This window comes from Atta cephalotes (genome assembly GCF_000143395.1).
Source record: "Atta cephalotes unplaced genomic scaffold scaffold00026, whole genome shotgun sequence".
NCBI classification, from domain to species: domain Eukaryota; kingdom Metazoa; phylum Arthropoda; class Insecta; order Hymenoptera; family Formicidae; genus Atta; species Atta cephalotes.
Genome location: NW_012130090.1, coordinates 374095 through 400837, shown reverse-complemented (window position 1 = coordinate 400837; position 26743 = coordinate 374095). Strand labels below are relative to the sequence as shown.

Below are 26743 nucleotides of genomic sequence, written 5' to 3'. Positions count from 1 at the left end.
TACGTAGTAGTAGTAGTAGTAGTAGTAGTAGTAGTAGTGTGTAGTGTGTGTGTAGTGTGTGTGTGTGTGTGTGTGTGTGTGTGTGTGTGTGTGTGTGTGTGTGTGTGTGTGTGTGTGTGTGTGTGTGTGTGTGTGTGTGTGTGTGTGTGTGTGTGTGTGTGTGTGTGTGTGTGTGTGTGTGTGTGTGTGTGTGTGTGTGTGTGTGTGTGTGTGTGTGTGTGTGTGTGTGTGTGTGTGTGTGTGTGTGTGTGTTTACACACATATACGTATATATTTATGATAAAATTGTTTATTTTCTTCTCAAAAAACTCTAAGAATTTTTCTAAAATTTTTTCAGATTTTTTTAATACTGTAGTTTCTCATGTTAAAAATAAGACAATGCAGTACTAAAAAGTTGATAAAAAGTTCTAAAAAAATACTTAGAGCTGTATAAGAAGGAAACAATTTTTGTTTCTTCCAGTTTTTAAAGTTGACAGTATTTGAGTAAAAAATTGACCACTTTCGGTCATTTTTAGCAATTAATATCTTGTTAACTATTGCGAATATTACAAAATAGAGGACTTTTCTTCTCAGTTTAGTCCATTCTACTCCTGTACGTAAGATTTATCGTTACTTTTAGAACATCCTGTTTATTATTCAAAAAAATTATGACATAGAAAAATTTTAAGCAAAAATTGGTCAACTTTGATTAACAATAACTTTGTGAAAAATTATCGTAGGATAATGATTTTTCCGTCTATTTCATTATTACGAGAAGGATATTCCGTCAAATTTTGCAATTTTCAATATGACAAGCACAATCTCACTTTTATGAGTTACAGTGGTAGGGGTACATTAAACTTCAAATCTGATCATAGCGTCTTAAAGGAGAATTCAATTAAAAAAAAAATCATTATCCTACGATAATTTGTTACAAAGTTAGTCAAAATTATCAGCTAATTTACGTAAATTTTTCTACGTCATAATTATTTTGAACATATTGTATGTTCACTTATATGTAAGTCCTATAGTATCGACCACTTAAGTTTTTGTAAAATATTGAGTTGTCCGAAAAGTTCGACTAACCTATATAATTTAATAAATATATACTAAAATTTAAATTTTCTGCGTTTCAATTTTTCTCCAACATCAGCACGAACTTTCCGGACAACCCAATATTTTAGGCTAGAAAATTAACGAAAATTAAAAAAATTATTTTTAGTTCATGCTTAAAAGACGAAAGTCATTTTATCATAATGTCATATCAAAATGTGTATACAAAGGATGATTGAATTAGCAAAAAGGAAAAGATTAGAATATGAGATATGATTGGAGAAAAATCGTTCTGTAGTATCGACCAGCTATAAGTTCATTTTTGGTAAAAATGTCTAATAATGTAATGAAAAGTCATTTGAATTGTAGAATTATAGATAAAAGTTAAATGAACATATCTTATTTTTATTTTAATTACTAATAGATAAACTCTTAAACTGTAACATCGATCTTATAGATCGATATTAAAACTTAATATGTAAACAGCTTTCTTGATATCAATACGAAGAAAAAAAGAAGAAAATAGACTGAGAAGGACATGAAAAAGGATGTAAAACAACAAATTGATAAGAAAGTAATACAAAAACGAGCTACTGCTATTTATACATTTTAAGTCTTATTTACTGATGTGTTATATTCTTAGATTAGATTGTTATGTCCATAATTATCTCCATGTCCATGTTATCTCCATAAATATAATTTTACTTTCTTTTTTTTGTTTTTTCGTTCGCTGAATTATTTTTCGTTATTTAATATCACATCGTCTATCTAAAGTATTTCTATAAATTAATTGCGGATATTCCTAGCGAGAAACTTATTCGGCGTGATATGATTTTGTGACACCGCGTGACACATGTGTCGCGTGAGCCAATCAAAACACCCAATAAGTGCTTGCAGTGAGGAGCGTGCCGCATGCCGATGTATTGCGACGAAATTCCAGACAGAATAACTTCACGCGGAGTTAAGGAATCATTTCCACATTTGAGATTGTCATTATCATCCTGCGAGGTTTAAGAAAAATCCGATCAAACCTCAACGCCTAATCTCTCAGAATAAGAATAAGCTATCGCGTACCAATCACGACTCGCGCATGTCGCTCGTCGTTCCAAATCCTTTGTGCTCTGGCCGAAATTGTCGAAAATACTGTTAATTTCAAAGATTCGCATTATATTTCATACATTTTTGTGTGTTGTTTAATTTACTATCTTGGCCATCGTGATCGCTTTAATTAGTCTGAAACAGATAAGTAAACGTGAATTTGTCGCGTTAGCGTCGATCAATTGAGAGCCAGGAAGCAGCGCGGACCACAGAAAAAGGCCCAAAATTTAATTCGTTAATTACTTTAAATTCAATTAACGCGAACCTAATTTGATTCTTCTAAATTGAATTCGTGGCAACCGTGCCGAATTTCAGTGCCCAATGTAACTAATATTTCCATATGAAAAATCATTTTTCAAATTCGGCACATATTACCAATTCCGGGAAATTCGAATTCTCCCTTCCTCTCGACTCGCGAAGTGCATTGACTAGCACCTATATAAACGGGGCAAAAATCGAGCTCGCAGTCATTTTTGATCGGATCAATCTGATGGATAAATCAGAACTACAAGCGAAAAAAAACTACAATAAAAAAAAAAGAAGAAAGTACTCATGTGATTTCTTTCAAGCAATCTCCTTTCTTTTACCCCTCGGATGCTTGGTGGCGCTTGTAGGAACTGCTTAGTCTATCCTCCCCTCTCGAAATTGACCGCGTTTGTAGGAACTACTCAATTTTTCCTTTCACCACTACCTGCTTCCTTTACAATTTCTAATTCTGCTTCTTTAATGCAATTATTCAACTAATCGCGTCGGTAATACAGAGTATAAATAAGTTTCCACCGTTTGCAAAAGACGGCGTCACTAATAAACTATAGTTAAAATTGTTTGAAGTAAAACGACATATCGTAAGATTGGACCATCCGGCAACACCATAACCTTGAAATATTAGCGATTTTGTATCAGCATCATATATTTTTTTTTGTACGAAAATGTCAAGTTTTGAGCCGAATAAGCGTCATTTGCGGGAACTTTTGATTTATTTCTTTGAAGAAATCTGCAGCTGAGGCTCATAGATTGCTTGTAGAAGCATATGGTGATGTTGCCTTAAGTGAGAGAAGTTGTCGTAAGTAGTTTCAAAAGTTTAAGAACGATGAATTTGACGTCGAAGACGAAGAACGTAGCGAAAGGCCGAAAGTATACGAAGACGCGGAATTGGAAGCATTATTGGATGAAGATTCGTGCCAAACGCAAAAAGAACTTGCACTTACATTAGGAGTGACTCAACAAACAATTTCATATCGTTTGAAATTATTGAGAATGATTCAAAAGCGAGGAAATTGGGTTCCATATGAACTGAAGTCGAGAAATGTTGAACGCCGATTTTTCACATGTGAAATGCTGCTTGCCAGGCATAAACGAAAGGTTTTTTGCATCGTATAATCACTGGTAATGAAAAATGGATCCACTACGACCAACATCAATAGCCAAACCGAATATTCATGGAAAAAACTCATGTTGTGTATTTAGTGGGATCAGCTTGGTGTCGTGTATTATGAGTTGCTCAAACCGAACGAGACCATTACTGGGGCTCCGAATACAATTGATGAGATTGAGCCGAGCACTCAAAGAAAAACGCGCCCATTACTACTCCAGACAAAATTATTCTCCTGCATGATAATGCTCGATCACATGTTGCGACGCCGGTCAAAACCTACTTAGAAACACTCAAATGGGAAGTTCTACTCCACTCGCCGTATTCTCCAGACATTGCTCCCTCCGACTACCACTTGTTCCATCGCATGTCTGAGCAGTACTTCACATCATATGAAGATACCAAAAATTGTATCGATGATTGAATAGCCTCAAAAGATGAAGTGTTCTTCTGACGCAGTATCCACATGCTACCAGAAAGATGGGAAAAAATAGTGGCTAGCGTTGGCCATTACTTTGAATAAAACATTAAGTACCGTTCTTTTACAATAAATGTTTAATTTTTGATAAAAAACGGCGGAAACTTATTTGTACTCCCAATAATAAAAACACTTCCCATATAATGACTAAAGAGGAAACCGCGCGGAGAGGTTCAGACTCTATGTATTTAAAGACTGAGGCCATTAGGGATTTCGACCCGTCAATCTTTCCATCAAATTCGCTCACACCCGCGGCCCCCATCAAATTCGAGAACTCCCAAACGAGGTATATCGAGCTACCGTGCCTGGTTAGGAAATCTCGTGAATCGCTGACCGCCGAGCAGCGGAACACCAGGGTCGATACAACCGTTCCTTGCCGGCGGAGTACGCGTCCTGTGGTTGTCGCTAAACAGGCCCCGAATGCTCGCAGGCCACAGTGCCGCCCCCTGGTCGTCTCCGATGTCCCGGTACAATTTAATGTCACTGAAGTCAACCGGATATTTCATCAATAAAAACATAGATATTTATTTAGCGTTATATTCTGTTTTGCTCAATTTTTCCTCTTAAAGGATATGAATTCCTACTTAAAGATATGAAATGATGGAACGGCTTGAATTGATCGGATCTATCATTAATTTCTTTGCTAAATGAACAATCAATTTGATCTTTTGTTACTATTACAATTATTTATTGAATCATTAGCAATAAGAATTTGAAGCATTTTCTAGAACATCTTTTCTAAATTATTCAATCAATAATTCACTTCCTTGATAAAGAATAATGTCGAATTTCAATTATTAATCTAAAATTCTAAGTCAATTATAATAGATCAATTATTATAGAGGATTTCTGTAATATGCGATACGCCGGCGCTTCAGCAGTCTCATGGTTTGCCGCTCGACCTGAGACTCGCTCCTATTCTGATCATATCTCCTCTATTCTAAACCGATAAACACTTCGCCACTCTTTCAATCCTATGTCTTACCTCGCCGCGCTGGACCGTTTCTCTCTCTCTCTTTCTCCCCATTCCGCGCTCGGCAGAGACGCGATTAACAATATGACATAAGAATTTTACACCAAGCTGCGGATCGTAAGATAAATAGATGACATCCCGCGAGCGCGAAACATAATTCATAAACACAAAAATATTCAATCTGTGACTATTAGCCATTCTTAACATAAGAATACGTAACATCTCTGATAGCGATGGGATAATAATAAGAACCGCTGCATCCTAACACAGTAATAAACACATAATTTATAAACGCGAAAATATCTAAATTTGTTACATTTCATGACGTAACAAGAGAAAAGATTTTATGATTTAATTTTCTTTTATTAGCATTTTATTAGTAGTTTTAGAACAACTCGACAACTGCGTCCAAGAAATTACAAAGAACTTGACAAAATAAATTTTGGCATAAAAAATGCTTTATCTAACATCTCTGAAGAAGATGAGGGTTATACATACATACGTACATACATATATGTACGTGATTTTTCGAATATTACAATTCAAGGGTTAAAAACCTTATTTACAGATTGGTCGGTACTACGCAACAATAGATCGGTGCTACAGGATAACAGCACAAAACATTTTTGTCTATCTTGCGATGTTATATTGTATAAAGAAAATGGTCATATTAATGCTATTTTCTTATAGCTAATAGATTAACATAATATACACAATGCAATAAAATCAATTATCTGAAAAACAAGAAATTAGCTCTGAAAGATAAATTTTTCAGTGTTCATCACACGCTATCAATAAAAGCTGTCCCAACATTCCCTACGATTTAATAATACACAAACAACGGATATGTAAAACAATAGGATGCATCCTCTCATGTATATATAGCGCTATTATCTAATGGGATAAGTGAAAATTAACTTTGGTCGATACTAGTTGGTCGTTACTACAACTAGGACCCCATATATGGTTATCTAAAATAAAAGAGGAAAGTTTTAGGATACTATATGGAAGCAAGAAATATTGGGAATACAAATTAGTTCGGTCCGTTTCCCTAAAGATGGCACCAGCTGTTGTGAATAGTGACAGCTGATTTTGGCGATTTCAAAGAGGTTAAACATCTGCTAATAATATTCAGTTTATATCGTTTATATCTTTTAAGTTTCATACAAAAACCTTTTTACTGTATTTGAAATGTCGAATTTTGTGTTAACCAAGCAGTATTTGCGGGAGGTTCTGATTTTCTGCTTTAATTAGAAAAGTGCGGCTGAAGTCCATCGAATGCTTGTCGAAGTTTATGGTGACACTGCTCCAATTGATAAATCATGTAAGAAATGATTTCGACGTTTCAAGGATGGAGATTTCAGCGTTGAAAACAAGCCTCGCTCTGGATAGCCAAAAAAATTCGAAGACAAAGAATTAGAAGCATTACTCGAAGAAGATCAGAGTCAAACGCAAGAGGAGCAGAATCATTGGGGGTAACTCAACAAGCCGTTTCTGTAGATTGAGAGCCATGGGAATAATTCAAAAACAAGGAAATTGGGTGCCTTATGAATTGAAACTGAGAGACATTGAAAGGTGATTTTTCACTTGCGAACAGCTGATTCAAAGACAATAGAGAAAAGGTTTTTTGCATCGGATTGTGATTGAAGATGAGAAGTGGATATTCTACGACAATCCCAAGAAGAAAAAATACTACGCTAAGCCGGTCAATCATTGCCATCGACCTCAACATCAATACCAAGGCTGAACATTCATGGTTCGAAGATCATGCTCTGTATCTGGTGGAACCAAAAGGGTCTTGTTTACTATGCTGAAATCTGGCGATTCCATTACGGGCTATCGGTATCGACTACAATTGATTCGTTTGAGCCGTGCATTGCGAGAAAAACGATCGGAATACGAGCAAAGACATGATAAAGTTATTCTTCTTCATGACGCTCGACTTCATGTCGCTAAAGTCGTAAAAAAATATTTGGAAACGCTCAAATGGGATGTTTTACCGCACCCGCCGTATTCTCCGGACATTGCTCCTTCTGATTACTGGTTGTTTCGAAGGATGCAGCAAGTCACCGGTCACTTCTTTCGCAGAAATCGAAAATTGGCTGCAAAATTGGTTCGTCTTCAAAGACGAGTTTTTCCGAGATGGAATTCGAAAATTGCCTGAGAGATGGGAAAAAGTAGTAGGCAGCGATGGACATTACTTTAATTGATCTGTTCATTCATTTTGAAATAAATGCACAAAAAACGGACCGAACTAATTTGTATTCCCAATATAAAATATGTCACTATTTCATTCATTTTTTTTAAAAGTTACGTTTCGGAATCATGACATATTTTTTAAAAATATGTCACGATTCTGATATGATATACGTGACTTTTAGAAAGTTATATCTTATCTCATTACATATCACAAATCAGTCGTGACATTTTCCAACAATTCAATGCACTTTCGATTATAAAATAAATACAGCGTGTTCAAAAAAATATAACGTAAATTATATGATATAAAGTTACATACATTCAAGATAAATATAAATGGACAGTATAAGAATATTCACATAACAGTTTTACGTTTAGTCAGTGCAGTTTGTCATAAGAAGTTTGTCATATCTGCTTTCATATCATCATAAAAACATCAATCATAAAAACAATTATGATTCAAAGCCAAATTTAATCTTTGGAAATGATTATCAATCCGCTTAATGTTAGACTTTTAGCATCTATAAGTTCACTATAACAGAAACTGAAATCATATACCAGTAACTGAAACAGAAATAAAATTTAAAAAAAATATACAAAAATTATTACTGGATAGTATTTTTCATTATAATGGATTGGAAAAGTAACAGAAGAAACTATCTCGATTATTAAGAACCTTATAAATTATATAATTCAGAAATAATTGAAAATGATGAAGAAGCATGGAGTGAAGATAATTTAAATTCTTATCCTCAATGTTCAAATGATGACACAGACTTTGACAATTCTTATAAAAAACGAGCTGTTAAGCGGAATTGGCGGAATTGGGACATTAATGAAAAATAAAAACAAAAGGAATCGTCCGCTAAAATCAGTGCAAAATAAATTTAGAAGAGTTTCATCTGAACGTCAATTAAGACGATGGGAAGAACAATTACATTCAGGACATAATATAGAAAAATTATCTTACATCTCCAAATTTACACATAATAAATTTACTATAGCTGTTGAATCCGGATTTCATAGTTCGATCTACAAAAGTAAGCTTTAGCTCAAGAAGAAATAGAAAATTTAAACCTTATATTTAAAGCATCTCACGGTTAGATATCAAGATTTAAGAAATCTCACCAAATTATTTCGAGAAAAATTACAAAATTTGTAACTAGAAGAACAATAGGAGATTTGAGTTGCAATTAATGATTTTCTGAAAACAGTGAAATTACTTATCGGACAGTTCAGATCTGAAAATGTTTTTAATTCTGATCAAAGTTTCCAATTGGAAATTCATTCTGGAAAGTCATGTCTAAAGAAAGTAGAGTGTATTGTGCAATATATATCATCAACAACACATTTATACATCATACAACCAATAATATCGTGTAATGGAAATTTGTCACCTTTATTTTTATTGAAAGAAACTAATGGTATATTTGGACCAAGATATTTGACCAAGAGTACAAGAAACCTTGTTTACACCAATAAAATATTATTGTAAAAGCGTCGAAATCTGATAAAATGACTTCAGATAATTAAAAAAATTTCCTTTTACAATACATATTTTCAGATACTGTTTTACTATTAAAAAGTAATATATATAATAAATATAAATTTGCATAAACGAAATAATATAATGAAATTATAAGTCTTATTTTTGTGATATATTTTATATTTTATTTAAGAATCTCATAACAATCATAAAATAATTATTAATTTAACATTTATATTTCTTACAGACCATTTTAAAAAAAGCTGATTAGAAAAAGCTTATTTACAAATACTTCTAAAAGCGTCCTTTTTATCGATTCATGGACTGAACATTGTTCCAATATTATTTTAGATTTAACATGCAGGACATATTACTACTATGATTATACCGAAAGACACAACAGAGAAAATACAACCATTAGATGTTTACGGATTTAGAATAGAATATGGATTTAGAAAAATTTTGTTAAAAGATTTTCAGATACTGTTTTATTATTGGAAAATAATATAAATTTACATGAACAAAATAATAAAATTATAATCTCTGATACATAATCAATTGTCCCCCGCGATATCACAACTTATTTAAATATTCGTGATTTAAAAGTGATTATATAAACGAAAGATCAGAAGAATTTGAAAAGTAGAATTTAGTTTTGACAAAAGTTCAACAATATGTCATATCGAAAGTTGCAGCAATATAATTATAGTAAAATATTCATGGTGCAAGAAGTCATTATATTTAAAACATTTTTTCATCGAATATCATTATTGTAATGAGTATAATGAGTAAACGATAGAAAATATAAATTTATTGTGTATAAATATTTAGAAATTATTAAGTTATATACGTTTTGAAATTATTGTATAAACGACAAGTAAATAAAATATTAAAGCGTAAAACTGATAACTTTAAGAGAATAATACTCTTAAGATATTATAAGGAAGTAATGTACAGAGTAAAAAGATAAAAAAGTTTTATTCACTTTAAGGAGAAATAATAAAAATTATTATAACTCTTAACATTATTTATAATTTGTAATGTTATAAATATTAATTATGTCAATTTTCTTATTTGATTTATGTATTTTATTGTTCCGACAATTATTTTCGCATATGAGCATAGATAGTGTATATACAGAAGCATTAATAATTAATTCTCGAAAATGATAAGTCATATTGTAACTTCATTACACATGATTGAATTTGTAAAAAAATAATCTTTAATTTGGTAAAAAAAAGATTAAAAAAAAGATTAAAAAAAGATTAAATTTAAGAAAATTACGGATGGAGGTTTTGTTCCCGATAAAATCCCTCTTTCATTATAAATATATAATTTATACTTTATTTTTATATATCTTATCTCTAAGTTTTCGTCTTAGTCTTGATATTTCGTCCCTATTTTATTCTTATTTAAAAAAAATTCTGAAAATTTCTTTTCTTTTTTATAGGAGATTACATTTAGTTCCTTTATTTAAACAATCAAACCAACAGATGGATCACGTTATATACCTTTATGCGTCACACAGATTATCAAAGAATACCTAAAGAATATCTAAGAATATCCCACGATCTCTCTCAAAGAAGCCTTTCTATAAATAATAAATAAAAGCGTATATTAGCATTCCATTAGTGATATATAATATTAGCGTTTAGCAATTAAGCATTTAACAGTAAAATAGAAATCTTCCCTAATGCGAGGACGAATACCTTTCTCTTCTTTTTTTTCTTTTTTCAATAAAATTAAACCAATTTTAGATTCAAAATGTAGTAGATTCGCCTCGCATAAGGATATTAATTAAAGAAGACCGAATTTTTATTATAAATTATTAAGACTCTCAACTATTATCTATTAAGATTAAACTTGTAAAGTGTGGGGAGGTCTTACGCCTTATCTTAAAAAAACAAGCGCAATAGATTCTATCAAACCTTGAGGAGTATTGATTGATCTTAAAAGGACACTCCCACATTCATTTCCAAAATAAAAAGGAGCTGACAAAAGCAGAAATCTTCATTCAATTCATTCGAAAAGCAAAAGTAGAAACCTATCCAGTATAGTCGGAAATTAGTTAGATCAAGGTGAGAACTATTCTCGCTATCGCGCTTCGTCAGAAACACACTCGTATGTTTCTTTACGCATTGCTCTATTTTCCTTATTAAATGAAAATACTGAACTGAATCGGCTGAAACCTAAATCTCTGCTCTGCGTCTCATTCAATCACATATAAGTATATATGAGTATCCGAGGAACTGTTGTGACTGTCGCTGCCAATAGCGTAACTTCCGTCTTACGGCAGTTCTTCGGAACATTAATAATTTTAATCCTCCATGCTTACTAAAGGCGAACGAAGACAACGAGAGAAGAGATTAAGATTTCAAATAAAATCAGCTCTTATTTCAAATCACGACCCTTTCCCTTATTTTCAAAAATGAGCGCAATTATTAAATCAAAACAAACCAGCAGATTCAACCCGCGAATGGGTATATACTCTGAAGAAATTAGAGATCAATTTCCTAACAAGGACATTCGAAAAGCCGATTCACGTAGATTCGCCTATAAGCTTTGTAATCTTTTTGGCACCGGTTCAAGATTACTCTTCCGAATAATTATCTAACATTTTCCAGTGAATTCATTCTTAACCGCACAACTTGATCTCTGATCCCCGAATAAATTGCTTAAATGCATTGACTCAAAATCGAAGAAAATTTCAACGATATAACGTAACATTTTGTTAAACAAAAAATAAATAAATTTTTTTTCTTTATAACTTTAAAATACTCTTGAAATCGTTTTATTTAAAACTTTTATTTAAAAAAGTTTTTCTTTTATTCCCGAAGATATTCGGCTCGAAAGAAAAATACTGTTTTTTTTTCAAAGGAGTATTTCATTCCTTAAACATGAGTTAGCGCACATATAAAAAAATACTGTCTCTTAGATTTTCGTGTTTTACAACATATTTCATAGAGAATCAAATTAGATAGTTGTGATATTTCTCATATTTAATGATTTTTAAAGTGGTTTAAGTTTAAGTTTTGCAATGGCATGTTAAAAGTCTCAAACACAAAGTTAATGAGATTAAAGTTAATGAGATTAGTCGCATCCTAAATTATAATTGTTTTTTGTTTGCAGAAATTTGACTGTTCCCAAAATTCTAATCAAAGGAACGGACTTAATACGAAGAGATAGAGTAGATCATAAGAGTGGTGATTATTCGAATGAAATTCTTTATTAAATACGAGATAATTCCAAATTTATGTAATTGCGACAGAGCATTGGAAGCGTGCGTGGTTAGAATATTCAGGAGATGACATCTGGTGATAGTGTCCTGTTATCGATTCCCCGGAGGTGTAACAATTAGCGTAAACTCGGACAACGTTTCTATCGCAGTGGAAAGATAATTATTAGCAGAGACTTTAACATCCATTATTTCTCTGTAGAGAGCAATCATAGCTGTCCATCGGATGCAAATTTTGAAACTTCATTGATAAATTTAGATTTCATAGTTTTAAATGATAATAGACATATCTATTATATATTGATTTCAGCCAAAAGTCGAATTCTTGATACGCACTGAGATCTAGCTTTTGATATGGAATAAAACATATTCCCCGATCTTTGTGGTAGTGACCACTTTCCAATCACTAGCACTGTGGAATTTCGATGACAGAGACGTAGTAGGAAAATTCCTATACACTTCTAAAACGGACTGCACTATTTTTCGAACAAGAATGGAGAATCTGTTAGAAACTTTGGATAGTGACGGGTTCAAAGGACTTAGATCTTAAGATATATATCTATAGATAGTATCTTAAATATTCATTCTTTGTAGCACCAAAGGTGCTAAAAGAGACATCGTATAATAAGGAAAAGTTTCCAAAAGACAAGGAAAAGCAGAAAGAAATGAATTGTAAAAAAAGAATATAATTTTTTTCTATATCCGTAGTGGGATGTGGAATGCAAGAAATTGGTAAGGCGTAGGAAAGCAGCATTTCAAAATTTAAGTTTTTGAAATAGCAGGAAAAATTTTATTAACTATAAGAAAGCAGGAGCCGAATAAACAAGAATAGACCTCAGAAAGACTAAAAGAGACAAATTCCGAACGTTTTATCAAAAACTAAACCCTTCATATGTTTGTAAAAAGCTGAAACAATTAAAAAATTGTAAAATATGTTCAGACAAATATATTCATACGTAAAATATGTACAACTAATCAATATAGCGTTAACGAGAATATAATTAAAGAAATTATTAAGAAAACAAATCCATCTATTTCGCCAAAGGATTTCTCGCAATCGTTCCCACATCAGGACGACTTTCTGGATCTGCCTTTCTCTTTCATAGAACTTTTAATAGCACTAAATGGTTTATACATTCTAGTCCAAGGTTAGATAGAATCGATTATAAAATTATAACATCTTTATCCCCCAAAGCTAAGGAAATTCTACCATACTATCTATTTTTAATAAAATATTTGAGAAAAAATGTTGTTTCTATAAGATAGGAAAAAATATATAGTCAATTTTCATTCCTAAAACAGACGAGAAATTTAGGCCTATTTCACTAACCTCGTATATGCAAAATATTTGAAAGGTTAATATGCAATTGATTGTCGTAGTGGCTGGAGTTTTAATAAACTGTTATCCGTTCAAATTCCAATTTGGCTTCCGTAGATCTAGATCTTATAGTGGTAATTCTAACAATTCTTTACTCGGAAATAATTAGGGCATTTAAGGAGGAAGAGTCTACGTTGTGGCTTTCTTTGATATTAAAATAGTATAATTTCCTCAATGATATTCTTATTAACCAATTCATAGAGCTGGGAATATCAAAAAATGTGAAAGCCTATATTGAAAATATGGACAGGTAGCATATCGTTTTGAAGAAGATGAGGTTCAGTGGATCCATAAAGATTTACTTCAAAGCAGCGTTTTTTCCCCTTTGCTCTATACAATTCACGTGTTTGGATTAGACAAGACTATTCCCAACTGCCAATATGCAGATGACATAGCTATTTCGTCTAGTTCGCGCTCGGCGTGGACTGATTGCCGGGCGATAGAAGAGGGAGTAGCATTTGCTCGTACTGAGTAGTATTTGCTTGGATGGCTTACATCTTTCTATCTCTAGTAAGACGAAGTTCTGCGTATTTAGAAGAAAGAAAACTTGTTTATCGCGCTTTCCATAAGATAAGAGGCAAGATAATATTAGAATCCAAAAATCTCCAAAAATCAAATTTTGGGTATCGAGTTTCAGAAGTCGCTCAGAGATGTTCATATAAATAAAAAATTATTAAGAATTGCCAAAGTTCTTTAAACATGATAAACTGCTTGTGCTGCACTTGATGGGGAGCAGACCCTAATATTCTAAAAAATGTATTCAATATGTATCAATTTTTTATTTTTTTTATTAGATTCAGGTTGGGTTACGGAAGTTTGCTCATTCAAGATGCGGGGAAAATCCCGCGAAATATAAAAGCGAAGTTATATTAACTTATTAACTTATTAAGTATATAGACTGTATTGAATTTAAAGTTCTGAGCTTTGCGTTGGGTTTTAGATGTCTACCCCAACGAATGTTTTTCCGGCGGAATTTAAAGAACTTTCACTTCATCTAAGAGCTCGATATCTTTGTAGAAATTTTATCTCAAAGGGTTTTATACAACCATTACATACTCTTATTCCGATTTTAAAAAGAATAGAAGAAATACAAGAGCTTCTCACACAAGTGGATCAAATTCGAGGTTCACTAATAACGAAATGCTATAAAGTATCCAAAATTTCGCATTTAATGAAGATGTTGAGACAATTATTCGAAGCACTTTGAAACGCTTGTGTACTTACCAAACTTAGATCTGGAATCAGAATATATAACTAGAAATTCAAAAAATCACAATTGATTGTTTCCAGATGATCTTCCAAGAAGCTTTGCAATTAAGTTGCTGCTTATACATTGATGGCTCCAAGATTCCAACGGAAAGATTTGTAGGTCTCTACGAATGAAGATATAATCATGATTTACAGTGATCTCTACGGATGAAAATGTAATCTATCAAGATAAAGTGGCTTTTGTGTTTAGCACGGAACCTATCTTAAAGGCTATCTTGAAAGCTAGAATTCACATATGAATGAGCGCATTGTTTACGATTCCAAATCGGTTCTGACAGCTATTGGAGCAGCTTTCTGTTTCTATACAATACCTGATGTTACAGGTTAAAGACGAATTGAGAATATTAAGAGAAGGCGGAAAGAGTGTTAAATTAGTAATAATAGTGTGTAATAATAGTAATAATAGTGTGGATTCCGAATCATTTAGGGATAATAGGAAATGGTGGACGCCAGGGCTGTAGAAGCTTACAAAGTAGGGGTAGACTCTCGATTTAAGCTTCCACTTAAGGATCTCAAAAAACACTGGCAGATGTCACTTGAAGAGGAATTTAGGGGTTCGTGAAAGGCTTACACTACTGCAATAACTACTTAGTGTCAGATATCCTAAAGAAGCTCTGGTTCAACAACTCAACATTAGATAGAAGATCAATTGTATCATTAACAAGGCTAAGAAATGGTCTCTGAGCAATAGTCATTTTAAATTTCGCATAGTGGAGTCATCAATGTGTCGGGAATGTGAGATAGAAGAGGAGCCAAATCACGATTTTTGGCAATGTCCCCGATAACGCACAACACGCAGAAATGATTAAGTCGATAATGTCAAAAATGGGTTTTCTCCCCATTCCTATGGAAACGCAGTTGTCGGAGATTAGATTGGGACAATCGAGGTTTTAAGAGAGTTTATAAGAAGTATCAATTTATCAATTTGAAGAAAAATTATTTGCCTATTAATTCTCATTTCTTTTGTCTTAGCCGCAAGGCACCTCGATTAAAGGTCAATCTTTTGTTAGCTTCAGGCTATTCCCGTAGCTTGAAATTAAGAAAAGTAATTTATTTTAGAGTACACTTTCAGTTACCAGTATTATTTTGGATTGTTTGGATTAATGATTTGATTTTTGGAAGGATTGGCAGATGTGACTAAAGTACACTTTAGCATAATATAATTTTCCTTATATAAGCTTTCTTTCATTTTAGATTTATAGATATATAAGAGCAAGTATAATTCATAACATACGAGATATATTGGGAGTACAAATAAGTTTCCGCCGTTTTTTATCAAAAACTAAGCATTTATTGTGAAAGAACGGTACATAATGTTTTATTCAAAGTAATAGCCATCGCTAGCCACTACTTTTTTCCATTTTTCTGATAGCATGTGGATACCGCATCGGAAGAACGCTTCATCTTTTGAGACTACCCAATTATCGATACAATTTTTGATCTTCTTCATATGATATGAAGTGCTGCTCAGACAGGCCATGCGTCATCGATCGGAACAAGTGATAGTCGGAAGGAGCAATGTCTGGAGAATACGGCAGGTGGGGTAGAACTTCCCATTTGAGTGTTTCTAAGTAAGTTTTGACCGGCGCCGCAACGTGTGGTCGAACATTATTATGCAGGAGAATAATTTTGTCATGTCTGGAGTAGTAGTGAGCGCGTTTTTTCTTGAATGCTCGGCTCAATCTCATCAATTGTGTTCGGTAGAGAACCCCAGTAATGGTCTCGTTTGGTTTGAGCAACTCATAATACACGACACCAAGTTCATCCCATCAAATACACAACATGAGTTTTTTTCCATGAATATTCGGCTTGGCTGTCAATGTTGAACCCATGGCCAGGTGGTCCCCATGATTTCCTCTTCTTTGAGTTATCATAGTGAATCCATTTTTCATCACCAGTGACTATACGATGCAAAAAACCCTTTCGTTTATGCCTGGCAACCAGCATTTCACATGTAAAAAATCGGCGTTCAACATTCTCGGCTTCAGTTCATATGGAATCTAATTTCCTTGTTTTTGAATCATTCCCAATGATTTCAAACTATATGAAATTGTTTGTTGAGTCACTCCTAATGTAAGTGCAAGTTCTTTTTGCGTTTGGCACGAATCTTCATCCAATAATGCTTCCAATTCCGCGTCTTCGTATACTTTCGGCCTTTCGCTACGTTCTTCGTCTTCGACGTCAAATTCACCGTTCTTAAACTTTTGAAAACTTTGAAACTACTCACGACAACTTCTCTCACTTAAGGCAACATCACCATATGCTTCTACAAGCAATCTATGAGCCTCAGCTGCAGATTTCTTCAAATTAAAGAAATAAATCAAAAGTTCCCGCAAATGATGCTTATTCGGCTCAAAACTTGATATTTTCGTACAAAAAAAAAATATATGATGCTGATACAAAATCGCTAATATTTCAAGGTTACAGTGTTGCCGGATGTCCAATCTTACGATATGTCGTTTTACATCAAACAATTTTAACTATAATTTATTAGTGGCGTCGTCTTTTGCAAACGGTGGAAACTTATTTGTACTCTCAATATATATATATATTTACTTTATACTTCTTGTATCAAAAAGTTATAATTCTAAAAATTAGAGAATAAGCAATATCGGAAAACATATATTTTTTGAAATATCTATTTTTCAATCAGCATGCAAGAGAATCATATCAATCTAATATAATTATCTAATTAATTAATATTCTTGAGGCTTCCACGGGTGTTTTCTATATAAAGATTATGTTTCGGGGGTTTCCTCCGTGTCCAGATCCATTCTTGGAATGCCAACGTTTCATGAACCTTGCAGTTCTTCATCAAGACTTGATACTGAGTTGTTTCTTCGGTCATTCCTTTTATATTATGCTACTTGTTGGTGTGATAGAGTGAAAGAAGAGAATTGTGGAGAGATGGGGGAAATTGATTGGTCTTCAATCATCAGGAGAATGGTTTTCCATATTTTGTTTATATTGCAGCATTATCTCTATTTATATTATTAGGTATCTCTATAGCTTCTCTATATTTTCTTGGAAAATATTAGGTGTACAACTTTGCTTCCGCCGTTTTTTTCCGAAATTCGAGGCTTTATTGTAAAAAACTGGTTATACATTTATGATTCAAAGTATTGTCCATCGCTGGCCACTACTTTCTCCCATCTTTCGGGTAACGTACGAATCCCGCGTCGAAAAAACTGATCATCTTTTGAGGCTATCCACGAATCGGTCCAATTTTTTACTTCTTCATAAGACCGGAAGTGCTGGTCAGCCAGGCCGTGTGCCATTGATCGAAACAAGTGATAGTCAGAGGGAGCAACGTCTGGAGAATATGGCGGGTGGGATAGGACTTCCCATTTCAACGTTTCCAAGTATGTCTTGACCACTTTCGCAACATGGGGTCGAGCATTGTCATGCTGCAAAATCACTTTATCGTGTTTCTCGTTGTATTGCGGCCGTTTGTCTTTCAATGCTCGACTCAAACGCATCAATTGCATTCGATACCGATCGCCTGTGATTGTTTCAGTCGGTTTTAACAGTTTAGTTCATAATACTACGCCGAGCTGGTCCCACTAAATACAGAGCATGATCTTGAAGCCGTGAATATTCAGTTTGGCTGTCGACGTGGAAGCATGGCCGGGAACTCCCCATGATTTTCTGCGCTTGGGATTATCGTAATGAACCCATTTTTCGTCCCCAGTCACAATGCGATGCAGAAATCCCTTCCGTCTTTGCCTTTCAAGCAGCTGTTCACAAGCAAACAAACGCCGTTCAACATCTCTCGGCTTCAATTCGTACGCACCCAATTTCCTTGCTTCTGAATCATTCCCATAGCTTTGAGGCGTTTTGAAATGGCTTGTTGAGTCACTCGCAATGATCGTGCCAATTCTTCTTGATTTTGACACGAGTCTTGCTCAAGTAATGCCTCCAATTCTGCATCTTCGAAAACCTTCTCTCTTTCACCGCTATGCCGTCTTCGACGTCAAAATCACCGTTCTTGAAGCGTTGAAACCACTCACGACACGTTCTTTCACTAATAGTGGCCTCACCATAAGTATTTGAGAGCATTCGATGAGCCTCAGCCGCAGATTTCTTCATATTGAAGCAAAAAATTAAAACCTCCCGCAAATGACGAGAATTTGGCTCGTAAACTGATATTTTCAATCGAGAATAACTTTATGATGCAGACACAAATCGACTAATGCTTCTATGGAGTTATGTTGACAGATACCCAAGTTTATTGTATGACGTCTATGATCTATTTATTTCGACCACCACTTACCGCTAAAGCCATCTATAGGAAAACGGCGGAAGCAAAGTTGTACATCTATATATGATGTAATGTTGGCTATTGTCCGTGGAAGCCTCAAGAATATTATCAAATACGGGGAAGAGTATTCTTGCTTAAGTAAATACTTTCAGCAAACTCAGGTCTTCCAAGTAACTATCAACTGGACATTCCTAATATCCCGCTGCAGGGATAATAACATTATCCCAAAGTTCCTATAATTCAAGGATCATCTAGCTTCGCACCTAAATTCCAAAGGAAAAGATTATTAGCCAAATAAAGTCAACCATTTATCGATTCTCATCAGAACAAGCAGATAATATCCGCAGACAGGTAATCAATATCCTTTCCAAAGCCTTTCCAAATCTTTTCCATGAAACATCACTAGACAAAAGCGATTGGCCCTCTAAGACCTAAACAGGGACACAGACATCATCATGCTACCAGTTGACAAAGATCAGCAACACGACAGTAGTCATGAACATATCAGACTATATAAGAAAAAGAAGAATCTTCTCTCGGACAAAGCAAAAAGCTTGACAAAGACCCAACTAATACAGTCGCACAGAATACAAAGATCCTAGTGGAAAAAAGCAACATTCCCAGTAAAATAAAATTAACATTAAAACTTACAAATTCTCTCCCACCACTATACAGACTATTAAAAGTATACAAACCAAACATCTCCCTCATCAACTACATCTTCATGGAGCATTTTGAGAAAGAAGCCCCCTCAGAAAAATGCCTAAAAAACAGAAGTTTGGTTCCATTAGGTAGACGACATATTTATGATATGGAGATACGGCAGAGCCGAACTCCGTAAATTCTTTATTTTCCTCAACAATCAATATCCAAATGTTCACTTCATTATAGATATAGAGGAAAACTCCCCTTCCTAAATGTTTTTGTCCCTAAGAAAGCTGACGGTACGTTAGATCATCAAGTGTACAAAAAACGAACACACACAGATAGATACCTACATGCCGGGTCGCACTACCATCCAGCAAACAATCTGCAATCAATTCACTTGTACATAAAGATTTCACTATCTTTGACAAAAAACATTTATAGACAGAATTCAACCACTTAAAACTAGCCTTACAGATATGACAAAAAAGACATAATCAAAACAATCAATAAACATGCAAACAAGACAATGATCTCTGACACACAATCAGATGAAAGGTTCCTATTCATTCTTCATATATTAAAAGAACAAAAGATCGGATTGGGATATTAAACAAACACAATATCCGAACTATCTTTAAACAACCCAAAAAGATAAAATATATCTTAAGAAATCCTAAAGATCAAAGACCTCCATTCAGCTTCGCAGAAATATACAAAATACCTTGTTCCTGCGGACAAGCATACATTGGAAAAACCGGAAAAATGGTCAACCTATGGATAAGACAACACCAACATAATGTCAGGCTAAAACACGTCACGCAGTCAGCATTATCAAAACTACATCGAAACAGGACATCAAATACTGTTTGATAAAACGACCATAATAGCCAATATTACATCATACTTTCCAAGAGAGTATAGAGAGAAGATACAGAGATACAAAAACACCCTAACAATCTAAATAGAGATAATGGCTATAACATAAATAAAATACGGAAAATCATTCTCTCGATTATTAAGACCGACCAATTTTCCCCCCACTTCCCCTCCCATCCCACTTACAATTTTCTTCTTTCCCCGCACTACTTCAACAAGTAGTATAATATAAAAGGAATCGGCCCCGAACAGCTCAGTATCAAGCTCTGCTCTTCACGTTGATAAAGTGGACTGCAAGGTTCACGTTGGCATTACAAGAATGGATCTGGACACGAAGTAAACCCGCAAAACGCATAATCTTTATTTAATTAATTATCATTTATTAATAAAGCTCGCATTTTCGGATATTCGATATGGAATGTACGCAAGTGTCCACATATATGAGATCCCGCGGACGTCTTAGACGACATCTGTAATATATCCAAAGAACTCTATGAGATATCACAAGTATGTATTAGAAGTGTGATTTAGTTTTGAGATTTTACTCAAAAATTTTTATTAAACATATCATATAAACGCCTAATAACTATTATACGATCAACATTTAATTCTCTGGCAAATTCTGACATGGATTGCTGGATTTTCGTCCAATAATGATTGCAAATCTATATTTTCCAGCTTTTGTCATTAACATTGAAATTACCACTTTTGAATTGATAGAATTATTATTCATAATATTCTTAATTGATGAAGCAACATCGTCATAAGTTTCTATCAGAGTTCTATGATCTTCAGCCGTCATTTTCTTCTGATTAAAAGATAAAAGCAACGCATGTCGAAAATGTTCTTTAGGAAGCTTTTTAAAATGGTATAAATACGATTTTGTTATTATTAGTAAGCTTATTATTAGTAAGCAATTAAATATTATGGAGTAATGTTAAAGCATTAAGAAATAATAGCTGTGATCGGAATGTCTTTGACTAATGCCATCTCCCAAGTAGAAATTGAATCTTATGCCTATCTATCATGAGATGAAAAAGTTGTGTTTTAGATAGTTACTATCTAGTTCTTTAACCAGTAATGTAACGCTCACTTCTCCTAGCTGTACAAAGAAAATTAGTTAATAGCTAAACATAAAATATTACACAATTATGATATGGAAAATTATAACTAGCTAATAATGTTCTCCTAGCTAGCTGTATATTTCATAATATCAATAAATCTAGACTAAATTGCCTAGTAATTATAATGTTACACTTACATCCATATAAATATGTAATACTCCTATATTGCTAACGGAGTCTCTTTTAAGAGTAAGAGTTGTGCCAAAATAGTGAGATAAAAAATCGACTTCTCGCTTCTACAATTCGTGTATTTGCGCATGTGCGCGTTTCTAACCCATTTCATCATATTTTGTTATGTTTATTGTGCCCGTATGTTCAATAGTAGAGTCACAGGGGAGTTGAGTCTGTTTTTTTGACTTATGTAAAAGTATTAGAGAAATTGCCGATACTGACATACTTTGTTTTTAGATAATATTTTCAATCAAAAGTTAAAAATAAAACTCTAAATATATAAATATATACAAAGTGTCTAAAAAGTGTCTTCTATCAGATAAGCAGTTTTTATAATATTGTAACTTGAAAGTTATAGCACCATTGACATTAGCATTACGCAAGGTATTCGACCAACGACCTAAAGACTCGTCTACATGACGTAAAGGCGCAGTAGGCGCAAGCTTAAGCGTAGATGCAAGAAGTCTGTGCCATTTCTACACACACAATGTAGGCGTAAAACAAACGCAAAAGTGCATATTTAAATGATATAGTTGTTGATACAAACAGGTGATGAAAAATAAACTGCTGATTTTTTATATCTGCAGTGTTTTAATACATAGCTTTGTATTGGAGTACACAAAATCAATGAATGTACGGATATACAGTTATATACAGGTGTTATATATAGGGTCTCAGACCACTCATCCACCCTTTTTATCTCCGCAGGATAAGATCCAATCAAAAATATGTTCAGACCAAAGTTGTGAGGTTTAAAAAGATCTATTTATTGATCATATCAATTTGTTCTTGGCTTTGCCAATGTCACATCGATTTTTTAAAAATGAAACATCCTACTTTTTATTCTAGAATTTTTATTCTAATAATTGATGAATCAAGAACTTTCCAAAACCCTATAATAAAGTATCTTTTGATTAAGTAAATCTCGAGTTACGAAGATTAAAAGTTACAGTACCGCTGACATTAGCATTATCTAACTCTCACCCAAGATCAAACTGATATGATCAATAAATAGATCTTTTTAAACCTCATAACTTTGATTTCTGAACATATTTTTGGATCTTATCCTATTGGAGATAAAAAGGATGAATCTGTAAATAGATGAATATAGGGTGTTTCCTCTAATTTGAATATAGGGTGTTTCCTCTAACTTGATCATTTAAAATATCTCCGTTGTTTTTGATGATGCGGAAAAATACTACAAGGAAAAGTTGTTCGATGGATTGGAAAAAACATATTATGATGAGCAACAAATAGCAATCATCACTTCGAACATTCTGAATTAAAGTAAATAAATATCTTCATTCAAAACACTTAAGTATATTAACTCTTCTTTTTCCCATATAAATGTGATTTTTTCGTGTCCAAAAGTCATCTGAAAAACAACATATCATATATAGTTGAATTTGTTTTTTTATGAATATGCATTACTACATTAATAAAAATAAATAAAAAAAATATGCTATTCCATTTTTAAAAATCGCGATGACCTTGAAATCTCAAAAATTATGACCTTGAGAAAAATTTTTTGCTCATCATAATATGTATCCCTTCCAATCAAACAATTTTTCCCTGTAATATTTTCTCGTATCATTAAAAACAACAGAGATATTTTAAATGATCAAATTAGAAGAAACACCCTTATTCTTCTGATATTATTCCCTATTAATTCATTATTATTATTTTTTTCATTATCATCAAGAGAGACGATAGTGTCTCGATAATAATTTTCCTTGTCCATGTTTTAAGAACCCAAATCGTGTAACTACGTATAATAACCCCGCCAGCAAAAAGAGACGTAATGTTGGGTGCAGGCGTTAGGAATAAAATTAATTCATTTTCGTTACGCTGTTGCATCACGCCGCTACGACCAGGAACAATTCTCTTGCGCCTACGCCTGCATTCTTACGCCGTGTTACGCTTTGTTGTGTAGACGAGACTTAAAATCTCTTGAATATTATTCAGGATTATATCCTGGATAACATTGTCAAAATCGAGGTCAATAAATATTATATTACTTGTTTTACTCTTATTTTTATTTATACGTAAAAATGAATTTTTAATGTAAAAATAAAAATAAAAGCAATAATCTCCAATTGATCTTAATAAATGTTCTAGGCCATGATTCTGAACATTCAAAAGCCGTCGGTTGAACAACATGCGTAATGCTAATGCAGTGGTGCTATAACTTTCAAGTATCATAATTCGAAAAGTACTTTATGAAAAATAACTTTATTGTAGTGTTTTTTGAAAAGCTCTTGACATCAGCTGTTAGATTCTGGAATCAAAAATAGTGTCATTTAAAAAAGTCGATGTGATCTTGATCTGACCTTAAATAGATTATTTAAAAATAAACTTTTAATTAGCAACTGTATGTTTTCTTCACAATTATTAGGTGTACAACTTTGCTTCCACCGTTTTCCTATAGATGGCTTTAGCAATAAGTGGTAGTCGAAATAAATAGATCATAGACGTCATACATAAACTTGGGCATCTGTAAACATAACCCCATAGAAACATTAGTCGATTTGTGTCTGCATCATAAAGTTATTCTCGATTGAAAATGTCAGTTTACGAGCCAAATTCTCGTCATTTGCGGGAGGTTTTAATTTTTTGCTTCGATATGAAGAAATCTGCGGCTGAGGCTCATCGAATGCTCTCAAATACTTATGGTGAGGCCGCTATTAGTGAAAGAACGTGTCGTGAGTGGTTTCAACGCTTCAAGAACGGTGATTTTGACGTCCAAGGTCATGCTCTGTATTTAGTGGGACCAGCTCGGTGTAGTGTATTATGAACTGTTAAAACCGACTGAAACAATCACAGGCGATCGGTATCGAACGCAATTGATGCATTTGAGCCGAGCATTGAAAGACAAATGGCCGCAATACAACGAGAGACACGATAAAGTGATTTTGCAGCATGACAATGCTTGACCCCATGTTGCGAAAGTGGTCAAGATATACTTGGAAACGTTGAAATGGAAAGTCCTACCCCACCCGCCGTATTCTCCAGACGTTGCTCCCTCTGACTATCACTTGTTTCGATCAATGGCACACGGCCTGGCTGACCAATACTTCCGGTCTTATGAAGAAATAAAAAATTGGATCGATTCGAGTGGATAGCCTCAAAAGATGACCAGTTTTTTCGACGCGGGATTCGTACGCTACCCGAAAGATGGGAGAAAGTAGGCCAGCGATGGACAATACTTTGAATCATAAATGTATAACCAGTTTTACAATAAAGCCTCGAATTTCGGAAAAAAACGGCGGAAGCAAAGTTGTACACCTAATAATTCATCTTATTTTGTACATAAAAGTAGGGATATCAAAAAATTAATAATTTACGAGATATTTTATGTTAAAATGTATCAGAATAAAATGTGAAACAAACATTTCGTAAACTATTGATTTTTTGATATCTCTATTTTAACACTTTTAGATATAGAATAATTAGAGGAATCATATTATGTAAAAAAAAATCACATACTTTAAAAAAGTGGAAGTGACCTTCATATCTTTTTGAAGACTTCACCTAAAAAAAAAAACAATGGTTCAAATATGTCCTCTTCAAAACCATTCCACTTTATTTGAAACATTTTTTATATCATTAAAAATAAATGAAATATTTAAGATGATCGATTTAAGTGGACCATCCTGTATGCAGTGTCCCATTTTTGTCGATCACTTCGAATATCTCTTGAATAGTACATTTTAAGGAAAAATGATAATTTTTCAGATAAAAGGAACTTCGAGGGGGACATAAGATGATGCCATTTGTTTGATTTTAAAGCATAGTCAAGATCAGGGCAAGTCATTTTGAATTTTTTAAGTAGAACCCTCCATTTTTCATATAATATTACCTCGAGAGTTTTTCAAAACACTATAATAAAATTTTTTCATTAAGTATTTTTCGAGTTATAAGACTTGAAAATTACAGTGCATTTTTTGGCACCCTAATACTTTTATGCACAAAATAATAAGATGAATCAATTGGTGTGCACAGTTGCTAAATAAAAGTTTTAAATAATCTATTTTATGCAAATCAAGGTCATCGATTTTTTTTAAACAATACTATTTTTGATTTCAGAATCTAACAGCTAATGTAAAGAGCTTTTCAAAACAATAAAGTTATTTTTCATAAAGTATTTTTCGAGTTATGATACTTGAAAGTTATAGCACTAACATTACGCCGGCTCTTTTTGTCGGCCGTGCTATATCTTGCAAGTCTTATAACTTGAAAAGTACTTAATAAAAATGAACTTAACTGTAGAGACCGAAATTTCGGTTTCGGTTTTGGTTTCAGTCGGTTTCGATAAAAAAATCAGAGTTTCGATTTCGGTCGAAATTAAGAGAAAATTTTGATGTGTAAGCCGAAATTGTATAAGTTGCAACGCACCGGTGAGCATTCAAAAAAACAACTGTTCGATTTTAATTATTAACTCGTTGATTAAACTTGATAAAACTTGAGATTATTTGAGTAAACTTTGATGTGATCCTAATAATAACTGTGATTTGATTTCTTTAAAAATTGAGAACAATATTATTATATTATTAGTTGGATATTTATTTATTAATTGAATATTTTAATAAAACATTGTTTTTAAAGAGTAAAGGACTTCGCACAAAATAATAAGATTTTGGCTCTGGGTAAAATTGGAAACTTTAGTTGTAGTTCTTGACTCGCAACACTGATCAAAAGTCCATAGGTGTACAAAGTTTAAAAATAACCAATTGTTTTGTTATAACCGTAAAATTTAATTTCAGTAAAATTTTATTTCATTAATGCCTCAAAATCAGGTTTTTGTAATAAATCAAGAGATTTTAGATAACAATGTGCCAACCATTCTCATGACCCTCACCTTCACTCTCTCTCACTCCCACATACATACGTCTGCGCGCACATTTTTATAAAAATAAATTTTTGTAAAAATCGAAGTAAATCTTTATTATTACACTTTTGTATGTGCGTGCGTGCGTGCGTGTATCAATGGTATGTTTATGATTTCGTTTTTCGCCCGTTTTCAAACTCGAAATGAACATGATGGTGTCTAGCGGTCCTTGAAATCCTGGAATTTTATATATATATATATATAATATATATATATAATATATATATATATATATATATATATATATACAATAAT

The 26743-nt window shown here is 33.2% G+C and overlaps 1 protein-coding gene across 1 annotated transcript in view; it reads right to left on the bottom strand.

Annotated features, from left to right (window-relative positions):
- LOC105620431 (calcium/calmodulin-dependent 3',5'-cyclic nucleotide phosphodiesterase 1A-like) overlaps positions 1 to 26743 on the bottom strand; it is a 223536-nt gene that overhangs the window by 46520 nt on the left and 150273 nt on the right. The gene's annotated exons all lie outside the window — the stretch shown is intronic.